The following is a 21403-nucleotide window of genomic DNA, read 5'->3' on the forward strand; positions in this document are numbered from 1 at the left end:
AAAAGGACCTGTGAGTTACAGTGGACTATAAGCTGAATAGAAGCCAACAGTGTGCCCTTGTTGCCAAGAAGGCTAATGACATCCTGGGCTGCAGTAGCAGGAGTGTTGAGAACAGATCTAGGGAAATGATTCTTACCCTCTGTTTGGCATTGGTGTGGCCACATCTGGAGTACTGGGTCCAGTTTTGGGCCCTCACTACCGAAAGAATGTGGACAAGCTGGGAAGAGTCCAGTGGAGGGCACCAAAAATGGTTAGGGGCTGGGGCACATGACTTGTGAGGAAAGACTGAGGGAATGGAGCTTATTTAGTCTGCAGAAGAGAAGACCAGTCTTCAGCTTCCTGAAGCGGGGTACCAAAGAGGATGGAGCTGGACTGCTCTCAGTGGTGGCAGATGACAAGACAAGGAGCAATGGTGTTAAGTTGCAGCAAGGGAAGTTTAGGTTAGATATTAGGAAAACTTCTTTCACTAGGAGGATGGTAAAGCACTGGAACAGGCTACCCAGAGAGGTTTCTTGGACTTTCCATCTCTGGAGGTTTTCAAGACCTGGCTGGACAAAGCCATGGCTGGGATGATCTAGGTGGGGCTTGTCCTGCATTGAGCAAGGGGTTGGACTAGATGTGACCTCTAGAGGCTGTGTGTGAGTGCTTGCTGTCTCTCTCAACTGGCAGCCAGACAGAAGGAGCACTGTTTGACCAAGGAAAAGAGCTTGGCCCTGAAAGGGGAAAAGGGAAAAGCCTGGATGTACAAGCCACTAGTTATACGGGTGAGAGATGTTGCATGGTTTGGAGAAAGTTTTAGCCAGGAGGCTTAGATTTGTGTTATAGCCAATTGGCTGGTTGTATTGCTTTTGTTGTTGTTATTACACCAGAGGACCGGGTGAGGCTATTAGGGGTTGGAGGAGGCCTCATAGGGGCTCCATGGTCGCGTGGGGACCCCAGTGCCAGAGAGGGCACAACGTTCAGGGGTGTATCGACTCCAGCCCCAGTGCGGGCAGGTGCGAGACGCCCCAGCGCGGGTGGTTTTGGGACAAGCCAGAGAGCGTCTGTGGGGCGCAGGCGGGGCACCATGTCAGAGAGGACAAAAGGGCAGCATCCCTTAAACATTATTAACATCAAAGACATGGCGAGCGAGATGGTGAGGGTGCTCTGACACGAACTTGGCATGGTAGGGGGTGCTAGGGGAGTTCATGGCCACCCCTAGGACCCCGCGCTGTCACAAACCCTAATATCTATGACTATTATTTCATGCCTCCTCCTAGCCACATCATCAGCTCCAGGGTGGGTGAGATTTTGGTGCTCTTGCTTTGCTATACAGTCTTCCAGGAAGTGTTCTGAGCCAAGTATTCCAGTCCACATCCAAGGTCTTCCTGGCACAGAAGTGCTAGGGTTCCCTTGTGCAGCATGGCATATGTAGGTGCTGGTGTCCTTGTGCATATTCCAGAATTTGTTCTTGGCATCTTGTTCTTGTTGTTGAGGGAGTAGGCTTTTAGATAGCCCTTTGCTCTAGGAATGCAGTAGTGTTTGGAAGAGTAAATGGGCTTCATTAACAGCAGGTCACCAAAATGATAAAGAACTTGGAAGGTAAGCCTTACAAGGAAAGGGTGAGATGATTAGTCATGTTTAGCTTGAAGAATATGTGATTGCGGGGGACATGACAGCAGTCTTCAAATATTGGAAAGGATGCCAAAAAGAGAGGGAGAACAATTTTTTCTCTCTTCCTGCAGAGGTTAACACGTGCACCAATGGCTTTAAGTTGCAGCAAAGTAGATGTAAGAATAAATTTTCAATAAGGCGGTGAAATAGATTTCCCAGGGAAGCTGTGGAATCTTCTTCACTGGAGTTTTTCATGAAGAGGTCGGGTGAACATTGGGCAGGGATAATTTAGGGTAGCCTTTCAGGATTTGCATAGGAGGTTGGATCAGATGATCCTTGAGGTCCTTCTAACCCTGTTATTCTATAGTGCTATGAGTCAGTACTTTGGCCCTGGTGGGTACTGGTGCTGATATCATCTGTGACCCAGAGTGGCCATTTTGGAGCATAATTCATGGACAGCCTGACTGTGGTGTCTCATTTTCACTGAATGCTATTCTTATCACTGGACAGATAAGGCTGGACAGATATTTGGCTGGGGTGATATGACTGCGGCACTGATTCCTGCCCGGGGCAGGGGGTCAGACCTGATCTGTTTTAGGTCCCTTCCAGCCCTAAGCACTATGAAACTATCATGTGCTAGGAGCCTAAGACTGTATTATTTAGTTTAAAATTGAAACAAAAACAAATATAACTTCATTGGTTTGAGTTAAAACAAATCCACAAGGATAAATAGGAGCTTCATTGGTAACTCTTATCTTTCAGTTGCCTATTACTGCTGTTGTTGATGATGCTACCTAGGAAAACACCTAAACACAGGATCTTATTTATTGAGCACTGGGACCAGATCCTCAGTCTAGTGTGCAACTTTTACTCCATGAATGAGTGTTGCATGTTCAGGGAGGATGTGCTGTTGTTCTTCACGTGTAACAAATCCCTGTTTTAACTCATTCTTATCTCTGGAACCAAAGCTGGTGTTTCCATAGTCAGCCAGTCCTCACAGACTTTGTGGGGGAATTCACTGATTTATAAAAGCTTGGGATATACCCTAATGTGTCTTTTCATCACATCTCTAACTACATAACAGTCTGCTAAAGATATCTTGGAAGAATCCCCTCATCTACCACCTGTGTCCCAGTCAAACTCAGGCACATCTGCTAGGTTAATCCTAACTCTATCCCTACACCAGTTAACCTCAACACAGTCACCTAGTAATCATGAGTTTGTTCTCTCTTCAGGTGGAAGATGAAGAACTGAAGCTGGTAATCTGATTTACTCAAAAGATTGTGGGTTTATGGGCAACTGAACACTCCTCACTAGATGATAGCTATTTACACCTCAGAAAGACCCTGTCTTGCACAATTACCAGAAATGGGGGAAGCCAACCTTTGGAACGTACACTTAGAATTGGGATGCATATCAGTCAAAGGCTGAATACACTTCAAAGAGAAAATATACCCATATGTGTCTGGCAGGTCTCAAGTGGGAAGGATATGAAATGCAGAGATGTCTCTCTTTTGAGCAGACTAATAGTTAACTGAAAGAAATAGAATTAAGAGGGTATGTATATTGATGTCCTTCTTGAATCTAATGAGTAGGAGGGACCCCAAACTTGTCAGCTAGATGTGTATTTTTGTAGATAATTTGCTTCCCAGAGAGACATACTACCTAAGAATTGTGTAGAGAATATATAGGGAGATACTAGTACAGAATTCAAGAGGCATATGTAGGAGGCCAGTAGGGGGTGCTCCTGCGTTGAGCCACCCACCTCGCTGCACCCGACCACCTTCCAGGCTCCCAGTACCTCCCTAGGGGCACCTTGTGTCTGGCTGACCCCCTTCCTGGAGCACACTCGCTAGCCTGAGGGTAATGTGTGCTGCCACCACCCCGAGAAGGGACTCTTTTGACCCTGTGTCCTCAGGGAAACCGACCTAATAGTCCTACGGGTACTCGACCCAGTACAGGCATTTGGGGCACTTCCCCAAGTTAGGGGCCAAAAAGGAAAGTCTCCCTTAGTTCGCAGACCTAAGGGGCCTCTTAGGCATAATTTAGACCCACCCTTAAATAGGTCTCCTACACTGGTCACAAAGGAGAACTTTATTGATTACAGGGGTAGGGTAAAAATCAGGTACAAGATAGAGCAATATCATGGAAATCCCATAGAGCAAAACAGTCTGGCTGAGGTAGCTTTTTGATCATGAATCCGAGTTACTGCCAGCTATATATCTAACCAGATCTTGAGTAGCTTACTCACAAGCGTCATCCCGAGGCTGTTGGAGATGCCCTCTGGAGGCAGGCCATTTCTCACTCATGAGTTACGGGGGAGAGAGCCAGTTTCAGATGGTAAAGTTCTCTCTAAGTCTGAGTCCCCCGCATGGCTGCTGCCCCCTCCTCCTGGGCAGTCTTAACTTATATAGCTCCTGTGACCTCATTCCTCTCGTCCAATGGAGGCCAGCACCTGTTGACTGTCGGCCAACCAATTTGAAATACATCACTAGTTGCTGGGCAGACTCTAGCCCACCAGGTAGAAGCCCCTCACCCAGGTAGGTGATACCAGTCCCGTAGGCAGAGGGAGCAGGTTTCCCCCTCCCTCAGGAATGTAGCCAGTTCAGGTTACCTAAAGAGACAGGGTAAAGGTGTGTCTCCTCTGCTGGGCTCATCCTAATCAAATGGTCACAGCACAGAGATTTTGGGGAGAAACAAATGTGGCTTCCTGCTACATGATAAAGGTTGTCTAGCAACTCCTGATCAGTAAGGTAAGATTCTAGTGGCCAGTGAAGGGAAACTGGCAGTGATCAGAGAAGCATTGGCAGGAAGGCTGGCTATTCAAAATACTGACAGACCTCATTAAGAAGTGGTTTCTAGTTAGATGGGGTGAGACTGTTCCATTTTGTGTGTGTGTTTGCATGTTTTAATGCATTTGTTTCCAAACTTAATATTTATTTTTTTCTTGCATGATCCACCTATCTTTTGTAAATAAATCATATTGCTGTTTTATACCTTACGGTATAAGTGCTCTTGTGGTAGGATGATTTCAGAGCAGCTGATAATGACAGGCATTCAGTTTCTACATAGATGGCAGATGTTATCATTATTATTTTTTCACTTGTGGGGGAATTTTGGAAAGCAGGTGGGCCCTTCTTCCAATTAAGCTGTAAGATCAAATAAGGGGATTGGTTTAGACTGGTTGTCCAGGAAATATAGGGCCTCCAATATTTAGAGCCTTACAATCAAAACCAGAACCTTGATTTGCACCTAGCAAGCTATTGGAAGCACGTGCAGACTTGGAGCCCTGGAGTTGTGTTCTCATGGTCACCCATTCCCATCACAACACAGGCTGCCACACTGTGTACAAGCTGCAGCTTCCAGACAATGTTCAAGGGTAGCCCTATGTAGAGCACATTGCAGTAGTCTAACCACAAGGCTACAAAGGCATGGATGATGGTGTCCAGAACCACTTCTCAAAGGAAGGGTTGAAGCCTTCTCAACAGATGGAGTTGAGGAAAGTTACTCATAGCCACCATGCCCTGAAGATTCAGGAGCCCTCCAAAGTTGTGAACCTGAGTGTCCAGGTGTCAGGCCACAGCCTCAAACCTGGAGCTTTGGCCTGTCCAATGTGGCTGTTCATCTCAGCCTGTCACCTTATGGCTGATCGCCCTGTCTGGGCATCACTGGCCTGGATCCTCCTGCAGGGACTAACCCTCCACCCACTCCCTTTCATTTCAGTGGCTGGGTGCGGTCAGCTGACCCTCCACTTCCCACATATAAAACTCAGGGCTTGGTTGCCCATACACTTCCTGTTTACTCTGACCCATGACTGCTCTGTTGCTCACTCTATGCTTGCTTTCAGTTCTGCTGGATATGAGCAATTTTGTCATCAAAGTAGGTGGTTTGCTCATCACAGTGGACCATTAGTTTCCAGGGGGAGATAGCCTGGATAAACCAGGCTATTCACCCCCTGAAACAATTCAGGGAATCCACAGTGCAGTGATATACCAACAGCACCACTGTGTTATTCCTGGCCAGGAGCACAAGGTAAATGCACTCCATGTTGGACACATTTAGCAGTGGGTGCATTCTATTGGCCAGATTTTCCTAGAAGACCACCATCATGCCAGCCCTTCAACCCCTGACCTTGGGCTGGTTCTGCACTGAGCACATTTCTGGGTCCATCTGGACAAACACTGGCTCAGAAGCCTTGTCCAGCCAGGTGTCAGGGAAACATGCAATGTTGGGAGCTGCATCCTGAGTACCAAAGCACTGCTGTTTAATTCACCATCGATCTTGAATGAATCACCAGCAATGAGAAATCTCTGGTCACAACTCCTGTAAGGGCAGGGCAGGAGAAAGGCAGGGAACAGATATCAAGTAACACCTTTCATGTCTCTAAGGGGTTTACTTCTTGCTTCTTCTGCTCAATAGGCACAATTGCAGTCTCACTGCTTTCCTCACAGAGCTCACCACCTTCCTCAATGCCAGGTGGATCCTATGAGGTCCTAGAAGTTGACAGGCCATACTAACCCATAGACTTCCTGATGGGATGGGTGGTTAGGGAGTTCGGTCTGATCCCAACATCTTCAGATACTGATTTAGAAGAGAAATAAGCAGGGGAAAATTCCATCATGGTCTACCCTCTCCCACTCATAGTTTCATAGTTTCTAGGGTCGGAAGGGACCTGAACAGATCATCTAGTCCGACCCCCTGCCATGGCAGGAAAGAGTTCTGGGGTCAAACGACCCCAGCAAGGTGTTCATCCAACCTCCTCTTAAAAACCCCCAGGGTAGGAGCCTGCACCACATCTCTTGGAAGTTGGTTCCAGGCCCTAGCCGCCCTGACCATGAAGTAGCACCTCCTGATATCTAACCTAAACCTACCCTCTGCCAGCTTGTGACCATTATTCCTGGTCACTCCTGGCAGTGCTCGGGAGAACAGTGACTCCCCCAATGCTTGCTGATCCCCCCTGACTAGTTTATAACAGGCCACAAGATCCCCCCTCAGCCTTCTCTTTTGGAGGCTGAACAGGTTCAGGTCCTGTAGCCTCTCCTCATAGGGCCTGCCCTGCTGTCCCCGATCATGTGAGTGGCCCTCCTCTGGACCCTCTCGATGCTGTCCACATCCCTCTTGAAGTGCGGCACCTAGAACTGGCTGCAGTACTCCAACTGTGACCTGACCAGTGCCGCATAGAGGGGGATAGAGGGGGACACTCCACTGTCTCTCACCCAGGGGAGCCCCTGGTCACCCTTCCCCAAGGCCATCACTCCCTCTTACACTAGGGTGCATGAGATTCTTCCCCAAAATCACTTGGCCTCCATGGCCATAGGCAAATTGGGCATGAGCCCAGGGGCCCTGGGATCCTCATCAGCAGGGAAGTAAAAGCAGGGTTTTAAACTGGGTTGGCACCCAGTTTAAAACCCCAGCTTTCACATTTATTTCCTTGCTGTAGCTGGGAATGGGGCCCCCCCCCAATGGGGAGGAGCGGGGGCAGGGGCAAGCGGGGGCCAGGCTGGCTGGGAATGCTGTACAGCTCCACGCCTGGGGCAGGGGAGGGGCTGGGAAGGGCATGCCATACAGTGCTTTGCAGGTGGGTGGCAGTGCTGGGGAAGGGATTGGGGGGGCTGTAGCACCCCTAATTCACCATAGCCCCCCCATAGCCACCCCTCCCAGTGTTGCCACCCTCCTGCAGAGGTGTGGTGTGGCAGTCCTGGCCTGAGCTGGCCTGGCCTCATTTAAGTGTGCAGCCAGATGGATACAGCTGGGGAGCAGCTCCCTGCTGGTCAGTGCTACAGGGAGAGTGGGGAGCCCAGGGCCCCTGTACACCTTAATCTGCCTTTGCGTCCACCCCGAACTTGTGGGGGGAGGGGGTTGTCTCAGAGTAACTGAGAGTGGGGGAGGGGGAAGGTCCTGTGGGTGAAAAGTGTGTGTCTGCTTGTGTGTGTGTGCATCTGATTGCATCTGTGTGCATCTGTGTGTGTGTGCACATCTGCTTGTGTGTGTGCATCTCTGTGTGTTTGTGTGTGTCTGCTTGTGTCTGTGTGCAACTGTGTGTGTGTTTGCATCTATGTGTGCATGTTTGTGTGTGTGCACATCTGTCTGCGTGTTTGTGTGCATCTGTGTGTCTGTTCATTTGCATCTGTGCCTGTGTGCATGCATATGTGTCTGTGCACATCTGTGCATCTGTATGCATCTGTTTCTGTGTGTGCGCGTCTGTGCGCCTGTGTCTGTGCATGTGTGCGTGTATGCATGTGCACGTGTGTACGTATCTGTTTATTGCAGGGAGAGTGTGTTTGTGTCTGTGCGTCCATGTGCGTTGGGTGCATGCCCATCTGCATCTGTGTGCACGTGTCTCTGTGCGTGTGTCTGTGTTCATGGCAGGGACAGTGTTTTGTGTGTGTCCATGTGAAGAGAATGAGTGAGTAGAGTGCAGTGCTGCCTACCTATTTGACTATTCAAATACCAAAGGCAATAGCTCAGCATTATGTAGGGGTATAACGGGTACTGGACATTCCTGTCACATTAGGAAGGGTGAAGTGCCTGGGTGTGGGCAGACAGTGACAGAGGCCTGAACCCGGGAAGGGGCAGAGAAAATAGGTCTGAGATATCAAGAGATGGATAACATCTGTGAGACATGGGTGTGGTGTAAGGGGCAGATGGAGCCGCGTAATAAGCCCTTAAGGCACTAAGTAGTGACACGTGAAATGCAACATGGGATCTGGGATCCCCAGGGCAGCATGCTCTTATGTCCGTAATCTGCTCTGCTTGAAATATAACCAGCTTTTCTGGACTCCTTTTTCCATCAGCTTACCTTCCATTGAATCCTGCTTACCAGTTCCCTAAATTTGTTCTGATTTTCTGAAACAGTATATCCTGCTGCTCTCTCTTTTTCCTTTCCTTAGGGCCTTGAACACTGAGTAGACTGTAAAACTGCTCTGTAGGCCTTGGGTAGAGTTGAAGTGATATAGCCATGATGGTCCAGGAAATATGAGAGGAAAGAATTTTTGTGGGTGACATCTTTTATTGGAACAACTGCATGGTTTGGACAGACTTAGATAAGCTTTAAGGTATGAGAGCACCCTTCATCCTACAATCTTTTTGAGAAATGTGACAGTTTAACTTCCGATTAGATCTCACCCCTAGTGTTACAAGAAAGGAAGTTAAAATAGAAGGCCAGGGGACATGGTAGAGATCCCCGCGTATTAAGGCTGGCATAATCGAAAGAGTCTAAGACAGTTAAGTGCTAAATTCCCTGTGGCAAGTCAAAGGGACTTGGCATTTAGTTCCATTCAGACACAAATCCTCCTGTGGAGCAAGAAGACCCAGGATTGTTCCATTCTCTGTAAAATGAACAAAAAAGTTTGTTTATGCAAATTGTCCAAGGTGCTTCCAAGCCTGTTTCAGGTCCCTTTGGAGGGTCAATCTAATCCCTGGTTCTGTTTTATGGGAATCCATTATTTTTGTATGGGATTATTTTGGACCAGTCTTTTTGAGCTGTTTACTACTGAGTCTTCTGTTAACTCTCCTTGGAATAATCAGAGTTTTCCTAGGGGATTCCTTATGCAGTCTGAGAGCTGTGGTTGCTGTTGCTGTTGCTGTTGCTGTTGCTGTACCTGATTGTTGGACTGATATTATGTGCATTACACATTGTGGAAGAAATCAAACTTTGTGTTGTGCTTGAATCAGAACTGACAGAGCCAGTTTTTCTTTATGTAGGGCTTTACTGTGATCACAGGGAGGATTTCATACAGTAAGGGGAATCACCCACTTCTCTGTTTCAAAGGAATCCTTCTCCTCTCTAAGTTTTCAAGCATTTTTATACTTATGTCAGATAAAGAGAAAAAAAATACAACCTTGAAGAAACTAAAACAAGCTTACTTAATTGGACATCTGTGCACAGAGTAATAATGCAGGATTTTTTTAAATCTCAAAACATATAACTGAAATAGGCAGTATCAGCACTTCTGATCTCTGTCTGTTTTTCTAGTCAGGGAGGCCAGAAGCCTGACTGAATCCACTCTTACAACATCCTACAAAAACTTAACATTGGGAAAATAATTGAGGCCTGTAGGGTATCCTGAGACAGCAAGACAGTTTCTGCCCTTAACCCCCATGACATGTTATCAAGCAGTTGAGTTTTCCATTCAAACTGCATTTCCATGGGAACGTAATAGTCAGTTTTGAGCTAGACAAGAGTAGCCATTACTGGAGATGGAACATGAGCCAGATATTTTAATTCTGTATTTTATATTCAATTCTGCCTGAGAGATTAGTGGTTAAGGACTAAAACCTATTTTACTTTGCACTGCACACATCACACATAACTTCATTTCTTGGCACTTGCAGAGCTTGGGATCCATAACTTTTATATGCCATTTCAGAACTTGGCTCATATTAATAGGGATGGGTATTAGAGAATAGCATGGGAAAGCAGGAACAAAACCAGAAAGGGCAGAGCATAAACAGAACTTGGAAAGGAGAGTGCTACCATTTGGACCCAGATTTCCCAGTTGCATCAGCCTCATGTGTCAGAGAAAATCACAGCATTGCTTGAGATTCACATACTGGACATACATTGAGGCTAACTTCTCTCTCAAGCCACTATAGTCAAGAGTAACTGCATTGGTTTCAAAGGGGTTAAGTTGTCTCATAATTATCCCATGTGAATCAATATACTTACAATGCAGTTAGTATCCTGATTCCAGCCCCCTCTGGCCCCAAATCCTCTCCACAACCTCAGAGCATCCTCATGGAGTATAGGCCCTGTTACAAAAAATGTCCACAGCTGCTACCCCTCTTCTCTCATTGTCCTGTATGCCATCCAGCAGAATCTCTCAGCCTTCATAGCCCAGAGTCTTCAATTAGAGTTGCTGATTCAGCTGAAACCAACTCCAGTTTTGTTGCCCTAGTTTCCCTCCTTTCCTCAATCCCTCTTCCATGATACACTGTTGAGCCCCAGATTCCAGTTCCCCAGACCTGCTCCTCTCCTATTCTTCCAAATGCCAACTCTTTCTCTCCTGCTCCCCAGTTTGAAGCCCAGGCAGAACTGCTTTCCGACCCTGCTTCCTTCCTCCTGTTCCCTTACAATGTTCAAAAGGGCAGCTGCCCAGCACAGAGCTCTACTGCAAGATCAAAGTAATGCAAGTACAAAATAATTTGTTTAATGGAAAAAAAATTCTGAAATTGTGAGTTTTGTTGCAATCCTGGGACAGATACTGAAATATTGCAATTTCCTGTGTGATCGAAATATTGGTTTCCAACCTGCTCTGTTCAGAAAAGAGAATATATCCTGAAGGGCCTAAATCTTCAGTCTGCAGATCTCTAGGCAGCCGTGAAATTATGGGTAAGACTTCCTGAGGCAGTGGTTACTGCAGACTTATCCATTATGGGATTACTTAGATGTTCCTCCAGAACAGCTGGTGCTGCTTCCTTTAGGGATCCAGCTGTGTGTCGGAACCAAATGAAGGCCCCAAAGTCACGGTGGGTCGGGGGTGGTGATTGGAACACAAACAGGTGGGATTAGCGGCGGCAGAGTCTGAGTGGCACGAAAGCATATGGTTTCAAACAAGAAGATTTATTAACTTACACTTTGAGGCGTAGGCAGAGCTGTTTCTTCGGTTACAGTTAACGAGTTAACGAGTGAAACAAACAACGACTAAGGGCTCTGTTGGCCCACGAGGTTCACTAGTGAGCCCTTGCTTTCTACCCCCTAAGGGATAGGGGCGGCTGCCTGCTAGTTAGTCCCAGGGCTGGTCAACAGCTCATGAAATGGAACGCAACAAACAAACAAACTGTAACTCGGTAAAACGATGAACTGTGTCGTGACGCCAGTCCAGTGACGGACAACGGGTAGTCGAAGGTGGAAGCCGAGGTCGAATGCCGTGAAGACAAGGTAAGTCCGAGATCAGGTAGATCGAAGTCGTAGTCATAGCCAGTGTAAGTGTTGGTAGAAAACCAGGAGATTGGTATGGTACAATCGATACGAGATCGAAACGAAGTGAAAAGCCAAGTGGGGAGGAGACCAACAGGCCGAGGAACCCTACTGAAGAACAGTCCCTGGTATACAGCTTCTGTTCTCCGTCAAGCGGGTCTCCCCCAGATGTGAGACAGTCTCTGCTAGAAGCAGTCTCTGCACTCCCGCTGAGTCCGGTCTCCCCCCCCCCCCGAGGGAGGGGCTCAGTAGACTTATATATAAATTTAGTAGCCAATCAAAATGTTTTTTAAACAGAAATTTTTAGTCACATTACCTCATGCAGTTTCCAACTGAGCATGTGTAGAATCAAGCTCTGTGAAGTAACTGAGCATGCGCAGGGCTGGAAAGTAGGTCAGTGCTGACTGACAGGTCCTGAGGTCACCCAGGGGGCATGTGCTGGGTAAGCCCTGGAATTTTCCACTCATAGAGTTGGTATCTTCGTTCTCCTGTGTTGTCAGCACCTAACCACAAAATTTTTTTCCATGACACTGTGGAGCAGGGCAGTTCCCATGGCCCTCTGCAAAAGAGGCACATTTTTGTCATACCAGCTTCTCCTGATCATCAAAGCTTCATGAAGACAATGCAGGGACATACACTGAGGCTCCTTTCCCTGCCACTACTCTCCAAATGAAGTGACAGCAGTGGAGCACTCATCCCAGAGAAGCTGGGACACAGGCATAGACCCCCTTCTCTCAGGGGAGTCTGCAAATGGCAAACCTCTTGGGAACAGTAAATTACCCACAGAAATAAGAGGCATTAGGATGAGGACACCAAATCAGAAGTAAATACAGTACTAGTGATACTGGGGGGTGGGCTGGTAGATGCTAAGGACCAGGACATAAGACAGTTCAACTCCCACATCTGCCTGTAACACCTCCTCCATATTCTGAGTTATCCATTAATGGGTGAGAGGTAGGCCAGAAGAGGCAAGAGTTCCCAAGGACCCCAAGTTTTATTTAGGGACAAATGATCATTGCAGGGTAGGTCTTGGCAGGGACATCTGTGCCATGGATGGCCTAACCATTAGAGAAGATCACGATGGCATCATTCAGAAGTTTTTACCTGATAACAGAAGTGCCATAAAGGTGCAGACCAATGGTCTGTCTAGCCCAGTCTCCTATTTCTGATAGTAGCAAGTAGTAGAGGCTTTAGACAGTGTATCTGGGTAGGGCATGTCTGGAGTAATCCATACTCTCATACCTTTCCTGGCATAAACCATCATTGGCTTTGGGATGTCAGAGGATCTATCCCTGACTGTTTATTTAGCAGCTTGCAATGAACCTGTTCTCCAGAACTATGTTTAATCAAGAACATAATAGAGTAAATGACATATGAAGACAACTGGAGTACCACTGGATTAAGGCCCCAGCACCAGAAGTCTTTCTGTTGTCTCTGCACCCAAGAGTAACACCATAAAAGCCCCAATGTAAGAGAGGATGTTGGTTAGAGCCATAAGGACTTTACCCAGAGAACCTTGTCTGCCCAGTATGAGAGATGCCTTGAAATACAGTCTCCAAGATGAAGAAATGGAGGGAAAACAGGACAGAGTGATAGTCCCAGGAAAAGAAGGCTTGCCTTCTGACTGACCAATAAATGGTGATTTGCTTAAGAAGGGCTGCCTGCTTTCTGCACGTGCCCTTTTTGCTCTTTGAGTGGTAAAGTACCTCTCCAGGAACTAAGCCAACTGTACCTCATTGTGGAAATTATGCAGATTGCCATGTGGTGAAGAAACTGGAAATCGTGGTATCAAAGTTTGAAAAAACATGTATTCCTATCCCTAGAAACTACACCTGGAGTTGTTTCAAGCAGTTCACAGAGCAACCATGTTAAAGTTGTATAGTCTCAAGAGAGCTCCTCAGGGAAAGCGTAAAAGGGTAAACTGCCGCCCAACACTGGATTTTGTACTCGACTGTTCAGAAATACCATTGCATGAATAACAAAAGATTTCTTTCTTTAACATGTTAAAAAGGATCCTTAGTCAAGGTTATACATGGACACACTCAATTTAATAACTCAGTAATACTGGCAGCATTAAAATATACATTTCAACAACAGTTCAGCAAAGCTGACACTTTCTGCTTATCTTTTCCACTTCACATCATTGTAGAAAGAGAGCCCTCCCTCTCCACATACTCTTGGGATTTCCCATTTAAAAAGAAAACAATGATATGAGGAAATTACAACTGTGAAATCATGCACAAGTGCAATTAGCATCACATCTAGCCAGCGTTGACAGTGAATGACTATTTACCAAGTACATACTTATAGGTGGATTGAATTAGGGGGGGCATTAGCACAAGAGCACAGCAAGATTTCTTCTTAACTCAGTGGAGCTATACCAAGATATCTTGAACACTTTGTCGCCATGCTCCTTTGAGATGAGAAAGAGGGTAGTATAAAGAAAAAAAAGGCTAATAGCAAATAAGATGATTTAAATATAGGGGAACTTTACTTACTACAGGTGAGTTGGTCTGTATTGCACAATATCTTACTGTGGTGGACATATCTACAAGTTACTTATATCTAGGAACACAAAGATAATAGATTGATAATAATGAGAAAAAGATGGATGCTATCTTCCCAGTGAATAATTTCTAGCCAATAAATTTCCTCAGGGATGCTTTGATCTCCTTGTTCCTCATGCTGTAGATGATAGGATTGATCATTGGTGGCAGTATGGCATACAGAACAGCCACCACGAGATCCAGACATGATGGGGAGTTGAATATGGGAATCGTATATGTAATGATGCCAGTGAAAATAAGCAAGGAGACCACAATAAGTTGAGGAATGCAGGTGGAGAAAGCTTTATGCCGGCCCTGCTTTGAGGGGATTCTCAGTACCACACTGAAGATCTGAACATATGATACAATGATGAAACCAAAAGAGATAAAAAATAAACACCCACTAAAGATAGCAACCCCAACTTCACTGAGATAGGAGTCAGAGCAGGAGAGTTGGAGCAGCTGGGGAACATCACAGAAAAACTGGTTGATGATGTTGGAGTGGCAGAAAGGTAACCGAAAAGTGTTACCAGTGTGCAGTACAGAGTAGGGAATGGCAGTGACCCATGCACTGACTGCCATCTGGACACAAGCCCTCCTGTTCATGATGGTCTCATAGTGCAGTGGTTTGCAGATGGCAATGCATCGATCATATGCCATGATGGTGAGGAAGGCAAAATTGGCTGTAGCGAAGGAGAAGAAAAAGAAAACTTGGGCAACACATCCAGCATAGGATATCTACCTGGTGTTCCACAGGTGTCCCTGGATTAATGATTTTTAAAGACAAAGGGGCTGTTGTGGATCTCTAGTTTGACCTACAGGGAATTAGTTATGGATTTGGGGACTGTGGTGGAGATGGTTCCCAGATCTAGGATGGACAAATTCATGAGGAAGAAGTACATGGGAGTGTGAAGGTGGTGGTTGAGGGCTACCACCATGATAACGAGAAGATTCCCTATCAGACCTGCCATGTACGCTGCCAGAAAGATGGCAAAGTGTAAAAGCTGCAGTTCCCGGCTGTCAGAAAATTCCAGGAGGAGGAACTCAGTTACAGTGGTTTGGTTGGACATTGCCTTTTTCAGTCCATTGTGTGATGCCTGCGGAGGAAAGAACAAGGGCAGTGGTCAGGATCAGAAAAACAAAGGTCAAAGGCTCTTATTCTTCTGTCAGAAACATGTCATAAACTCACTTCCTAACACACACAGCATCTGACTGGTGCCAACTTTTCAGCCAAAAATCTTTTTGATTGAATTTTTTTTTACAGCAATAACTTTTTCCATGAGAAGTGTTTGCTTTTGATGGGATATTTTGATTTTTATACAGAACTGGAAAACAGTCTAATGCACCAGGCAGTGCTAGACCTATCACATTATTGCTATTAACTAGGTAGTGTAAACTCACCACATCTTTCAATAGAAATGCTGTAGTCAGGTGCATTATTAAGCTACCGCATACCACCAACTTGTATGTAATGAATCCACAGCTGAGGTCTGCACACAGACTGACTGCCATCTGGTTGGAAACTAACATATGGTGCTGCATACCAGGTAGATTGTCATTTCTGTGTGAAAAGGGGATGCTATTATCTCTCTGTTACTTTGGTTTTGCATAACCAATGCCCTTCACACTGCCACTTGGACTGAGAGCAGAGTTTGGGAAGGTGTCTGCCTTACTAAGAAGTACTAACTTCAATGATCTACTCATATGTCAATGGCATGTGGATTTAGCTTACAGCAACATGGCCAAAAACATATCATTCCAATCTCATTGACTTTCCTTATGCCCTTAGCTTCTCATTCCATGTATTCAGACTTGAAGCAACTTACCGTGCTGTTCTTTGTGGGGGTTTTCCTCAGGCTTCTGTTGCATTTGATCCTCTAGTGCCAGGATTCTTTGCTGACTACCCAACTTTCAATCTATCTTCTCTCTTGCCTCAGTCACTGTAATTTCTAGATGACAAAGACACTGATGATTTGATTCAAGTCTACAATGAACTGGTTGTTGTTGCCTCTGATCACCCCTGGTGTGAAAGAGCAGAAGGTGATCTATCTGTGTCCCTCTTTTAAGGCTTGTGGGACTCATTCCCTAGAGCTTTGCATAGCTTAGAAGCAGAGGCCCAGAGGCAAACCCTGGATTAATGATTTTTAAAGACAAAGGGGCCTTTGTGGATCTCTAGTTTGACCTACTATAAGGCACAGGTCATGTGTTTCACTAAGGGTTCCCTGCTTCTAGTTCTGAGCAACCTGTGGGACTGACTAACAATCATTTTTAGGCGCACACAGATTCAGACTGATGCTCAGTTAAATTCAGAAGGCTCCATGAACTGGTTGGCTAGGTCTCTTCGCTTTGGTGCTCTTCTAAATCTCACTACCTGCTTACCTAAATCTTTAGGCATCTCAAGCCTATGGAAACTTGGTCCTTAATCTTTCATCATTCCTATCTTCTCTCAATAAGTGTTCAAGTGCCCTGAGTCAGGTTGCACCTACCATAGGGCAAGACCATGCACACAAGTAGTTATCACAAAGTAGCAAGTCATCCTTTTCATTTAATTCTGGGTGACTCTTTTATTTTTCTGTGCCTTTAGGCTCTTTGAAAATCATAGTATAACTTGATAGAAGGAACAGCCAAGCATCAGCTTCTGTGCATGTTCAGAAAAATGCCTGTTTCACTTCTAGGTTTCACTGTAAACCAAATTAATTTTGGTGAGGTGCCTAGTCGTTGGGAGGATCCCATCCTGTAGGTGCCTTCAAAGCTCTGAGCTTAGCGCACCCACTTTTGGCACAAAACATTAGTGGTTGGGGCACTCACCCACAAAGTGGGAGACCTGAGTGACAGGCTGGTCTTTAGTGCTTTCTGCTGAGTCTGCAGAGGGCTGGAGTCAATTGTTTTGAGACACAGGAGCTGAGGAAAGGAGGGAAGGAAAGTAGCTGAGTAAGCAGACTTGGACTCCTCCAGGGCACTGATAGGCAGGATCTCTTGGGAAGCCAGTGTGATAGGGATACATGTCCAGAAGAGCTGGTTGTATTTTAAAGAAGTCTTACTGAGGGTGCAGGAATGAACTATTCCAATGTACAGGAAGACTGGCAAGTATGGGAGAAGACCAGCTTGGCTTATCAGAGAACCCTTCAGTGAGTTGAAACACAAAAAGGAAGCTAACAAGGAGTGGAAACTTGGAGAAACAACTAGGGAGGAGTATAAGTGTATTACTTGCTTAGATATCAGGAGGCGCTACTTCACAGTCAGGATGGCTAGGGTCTGGAACCAGCTTCCAAGAGAAGTGGTGCTGGCCCCTACCCTGGGGGTCTTTAAGAGGAGGTTAGATGAACATCTTGCTGGGGTCATTTGACCCCAGTATTCTTTCCTGCCATGGCAGGGGGTCGGACTAGATGATCTGCTCAGGTCCCTTCCGACCCTAGAAACTATGAAACTATGAAACTTGGGCACACAGGGATAAAATCAGGGGGCACCTATACACGTGCATCGAGGCTGGTCCTATGTGCTGTCATTACAGCATCATGTGTATCACTGTCACTGCTACTTATTCAGTTAACTTTACTTAAAGCACCTTTGTGAATGGTAACAAGAAGGGTTTCTACAAGTATGTCAGCAATGAGAGGAAAATCAGGAAAAGCATGGGTCTATTACTGAATGAGGGAGGCAACATTCTGGCAGATGATGCAGAAATGGCTGAAGTGCTCAATGCCTTTTTCACCTCAGTCTTCACAGACAGGTCAGCTCCCAGACAACTTCACCAGGCGGCACTGTTTGGGGAGGAGGTGAGCAGCTGACATTGGTGTGTCACACCACAGCTTGACTGGTAAATAACTATGTGAGTACCTGAGCTGGGCCCTCCCCCAGCTCATCTGCCACGTCTTGATGGTACTTCAAAATAAAGGGGTTCAGTGGTATATGTGATGGGCCCCTGTAGGGGTACTAACAGTACTGCCATTGATAACTTGGGGCTCTTCCTTCCCTACACCCTGTCCATTCGCTAACTATGGATGTCGGCACCTCATTGACCTCAGTTATTGCTTCTGCCCTCTGGCCTCCACTTCCCTTATGCCAGCCACAGATCTGCCATCTGGCTCTACCCTTGGCTGTTTATTCAGGTAGTATGGGTGTGCCCAATGTCTTCTCCAGCCCCCTTCTGGGGTCAGATTTTTTGGGCTTTCACCTGCCAGGAAGTGGCATTCTCTACTCGACCCAGAGGGTCTCAATGAACAAAAGAAATGAGCAAAAAACCAGAAGAAAAAAACCAGATCCTACAAAAAACAGAATGCCTGCCAGTGTAACAGGTTGCCTCCCTTCTGGCTCTCCCCTCCTGGAGGAGGAAAGGAGGGGGAGGGTAATTGGACAAGGGGACCCCTGCTTTCCCCTGTCCGAGCAAGGTGGGTGCCATGCCTTTCTGACACCCTGTGGCATCTGTGCAGCTGAGGAAATCAGTGACAACATTATCCTTGCTGGGTCGGTGAACCACCAAGAATTTAAATGGCTGTAGGGTCAGTACCCAGCAGGGGTTGTGGGCATTATCTATGTGGGCTCACACCAGCCCTATAATGGGGCCCCATTATGTGTTCTCATAATAACTAAGAACTCTTGCCCTAATAAATAACATTAGAAATAGTTCACTGCCAAGTGCATTGCTAGACATTCTTTTTCTATTGCTGCATACCTGCCCTCTGCAGCATTGTATTAGCGACTTGCAAATGCGACTGGATGTTCCTCACTAGTTCATTGCTGTAGTAAGATGGCTCTCCAAGCTTTGTTGGACATATCTGTCTGTAAAATAAAGGGTGCTGAGAAATCAGGTGTGTGGACTAGCACATCTTGGCACAAGGTGGTCTTTAATGTCTCAAAACTTTTGACCATGTCTGGCGGACCACCTTTGGGGAACTCACCATGTGACAGGGGCTGCAGTAGGTTGGGACAAAGCCGGCAGAGCAGGCAGCCAAGAAAAATGCCTGTATGTCAATTTTAAGGGGGGAGGTGTGTGGCGGAGCACCTTTGGGGGACACTTGCCACTTGAGGGCTTTTGTGGGCTCTGAGGGGAGCCTGGTTTGGAGGAACAGTGGTGGAAACCTCCCCCAGGAACTATTTTAAGGGGGAAGGTGTGTGTCAGGGCACTGTTGGTGCCTACCACTTTAAGAGTGGAGCCAAGCACCCAGCAGGTGCTTGATTGCAGCAGTCATTTTAGATCTCTGGCTGCCTATAACAGGGCAGTTCCCTGTTGGCAGGGGAGGCAGTAACATTGCCTGGCTGCAAGGCTCCATGCAACATCCTGGCGGTAAGGGCAGGATTTATAGGGGATGGTTTGGAGGCTCCTGATCCTGGGCATGACTTAAAATTGTACCCTGTTGCGAGTGGGTTGCCTGGTGGGGCTCTCAGTGGTGCAGGAGCCCCTAGGAAATGCCAGGCCAGTTACCACCCCAGTGAAAGGTGGGTAGGGGCACCTTAACCCCAGCCCTCACCTTTGGGTGGGTCAGGTAACATTGGAGGCAGTTGGGGCCAGGCATGGCTGCAGTCACCTGAGCCCTATGGGGTGCAAGACCCTGAGGAGCAAGAGTTGGGCCAGGTATGGCTGTGGCCACCTGAGTCCTGTGGGGTATAGGACCCCAAGAGAAGGTAGCTGGGGCCAGACATGGCTATGGCTACCTGAGCCCACTGGGGAGGGAAGCCCCATGTCCCCAGTGAGGGGGTGGTATGGAGCCCCAGTGAGGGGGCAGCCCCATGTGAGGGGAGTAGGTCAAAGTATATCTTTGGACACCTGAGCCTGTAGTTTGGGCCAGAAGCCAAGTAAACAGGGCTTGGTCAGAGAGGGGAGAGTCCTGACTTGGTAAGTCCTCCACAGCTGCAACGCTAGTGTGGCTCAAAAGTAAGAGCTTTAGTAGAGCACCTATGCTGGGTGGTGTGCCCAAAGGCAAATGGGGAAACTAGCACTGTGGATAGTTGGGGAGCCCCACTTTGACACATCATGTTTGGGGATTTTTCTCCCATCAGCTGGCCCCATAGGGCATCTGTCAAAGGGGCCACCATCTCTGCAAAATATGAGGTATGAACCATCTGTAATAGTTAATAAGTCCCAAAAAATGAATGCATTTGCCTTCAAGTGTGTGGTACCTGGGATCAACGTATTGCCTTGACCTTATCTGTCAATGGCCTGATCCTTTGTCCTACTAAGAACCCTAAATATTTGGTTTCCCTGCTCGCTAATACATGCTTCTTGGGGTTGGCCAGCATCTTTGTGGCCCTGAGCTCACCCAGGATGGCTTTTATGGCTCATAGATGTTGGTGCTAAGTCTTGGTGAAAATGATAATATCATTGCTGTAGGTAGCCGCATAGGCGGTGTGTGGTGCTAATAAGAAATCCATGAGCCTCTGAAACATGGCTGCCACTCCACTGAGCCCAGATGGCATATGTAGAAGTTTATAAAACCCCCATGGTGTTCCAAATGCTATCTTTACACAGTCTCTGGGGCCCTGGGGATTTGCCAGTATCCCTTAGATAAGTCGATAGTGGTTATAAATTTGGCTTCTCTAATTCTCTTGAGTAGGTGCACAATGTGAGGCATAGGGAAGATGTCAAATGTTGCCACAGTGTTTAACTTCTGATAGTTGAAGCAGAGCCTTAGTGGCCCATTGGATTGGCCGTGGGGACTACTGGGCTCTGCCACAGGCTTTGTGAAGGTCAGATAACGCCTTGTGCCAGCATTCTTTCTAGTTCAGTGTCTCCTGCATGATGAAGATGTTGTGGGATCAGGTGCCAGTGTTCTCTGACCAGGGCACCTGCTGATGTCCTGATTTCATGTTCAACACCTCTGGCCCAACCAGGCTCCTCCCAAAATATATCTTGGAAGGGCCCAACCAATCCCATCAATTCCCATAGTTGTGCTGAGATGAGTTCCTTCCCAAACCCAACCTTCGTCTCCAGGGTTTTCCCCGCCTCAGATCTCTGATAGATGAGTCCCAATTTGTCCCTCTCCTTGGAATGTGTTGCCATCTACCCCTGGGAACCCTTCCATTCCTGGAGCAGGTTTACATAGTAAGTCTGTCACTCATGATGGTGTCCTGGTTTGAGGACTTCTTAGTCCACAGGACCTACTTGCTGGAGTATCCCAAATATCCCTTGCTACTGGGTCAGCTGTTTTCTGGTGATGTGGGGAGCATGTTCAGCACTTTCTCTCCTGCCTGGAAAGTCCTCTTCTCCATTGTTAAGTCATGCTGGAACTTCTGCCTCCATTGCGCCTATGTCAGGTTATTGTTGGGGAGCTGCTGCACCTTCTGTAGGTGGTCACAAAGCTTGCAGTGGTAATTTTCTGCCCCAACCCTGGGTCCCTTGGGTCTTCCC

The 21403-nt window shown here is 46.9% G+C and overlaps 1 protein-coding gene and 1 pseudogene across 2 annotated transcripts in view; one reads left to right on the forward strand and one right to left on the reverse strand.

Moving 5' to 3' along the window:
- The window catches only part of LOC149862590 (olfactory receptor 14A16-like), a 131204-nt gene that overhangs the window by 28710 nt on the left and 81091 nt on the right, over positions 1–21403 (forward strand). The gene's annotated exons all lie outside the window — the stretch shown is intronic.
- LOC149862592 (olfactory receptor 14I1-like) lies at positions 14149–15128 on the reverse strand (annotated as a pseudogene).

Source organism: Crocodylus siamensis, chromosome 6 (assembly GCF_052110815.1).
Source record: "Crocodylus siamensis isolate JL-2025a chromosome 6, ASM5211081v1, whole genome shotgun sequence".
In the NCBI taxonomy this organism is placed as follows: Eukaryota; Metazoa; Chordata; order Crocodylia; family Crocodylidae; genus Crocodylus; species Crocodylus siamensis.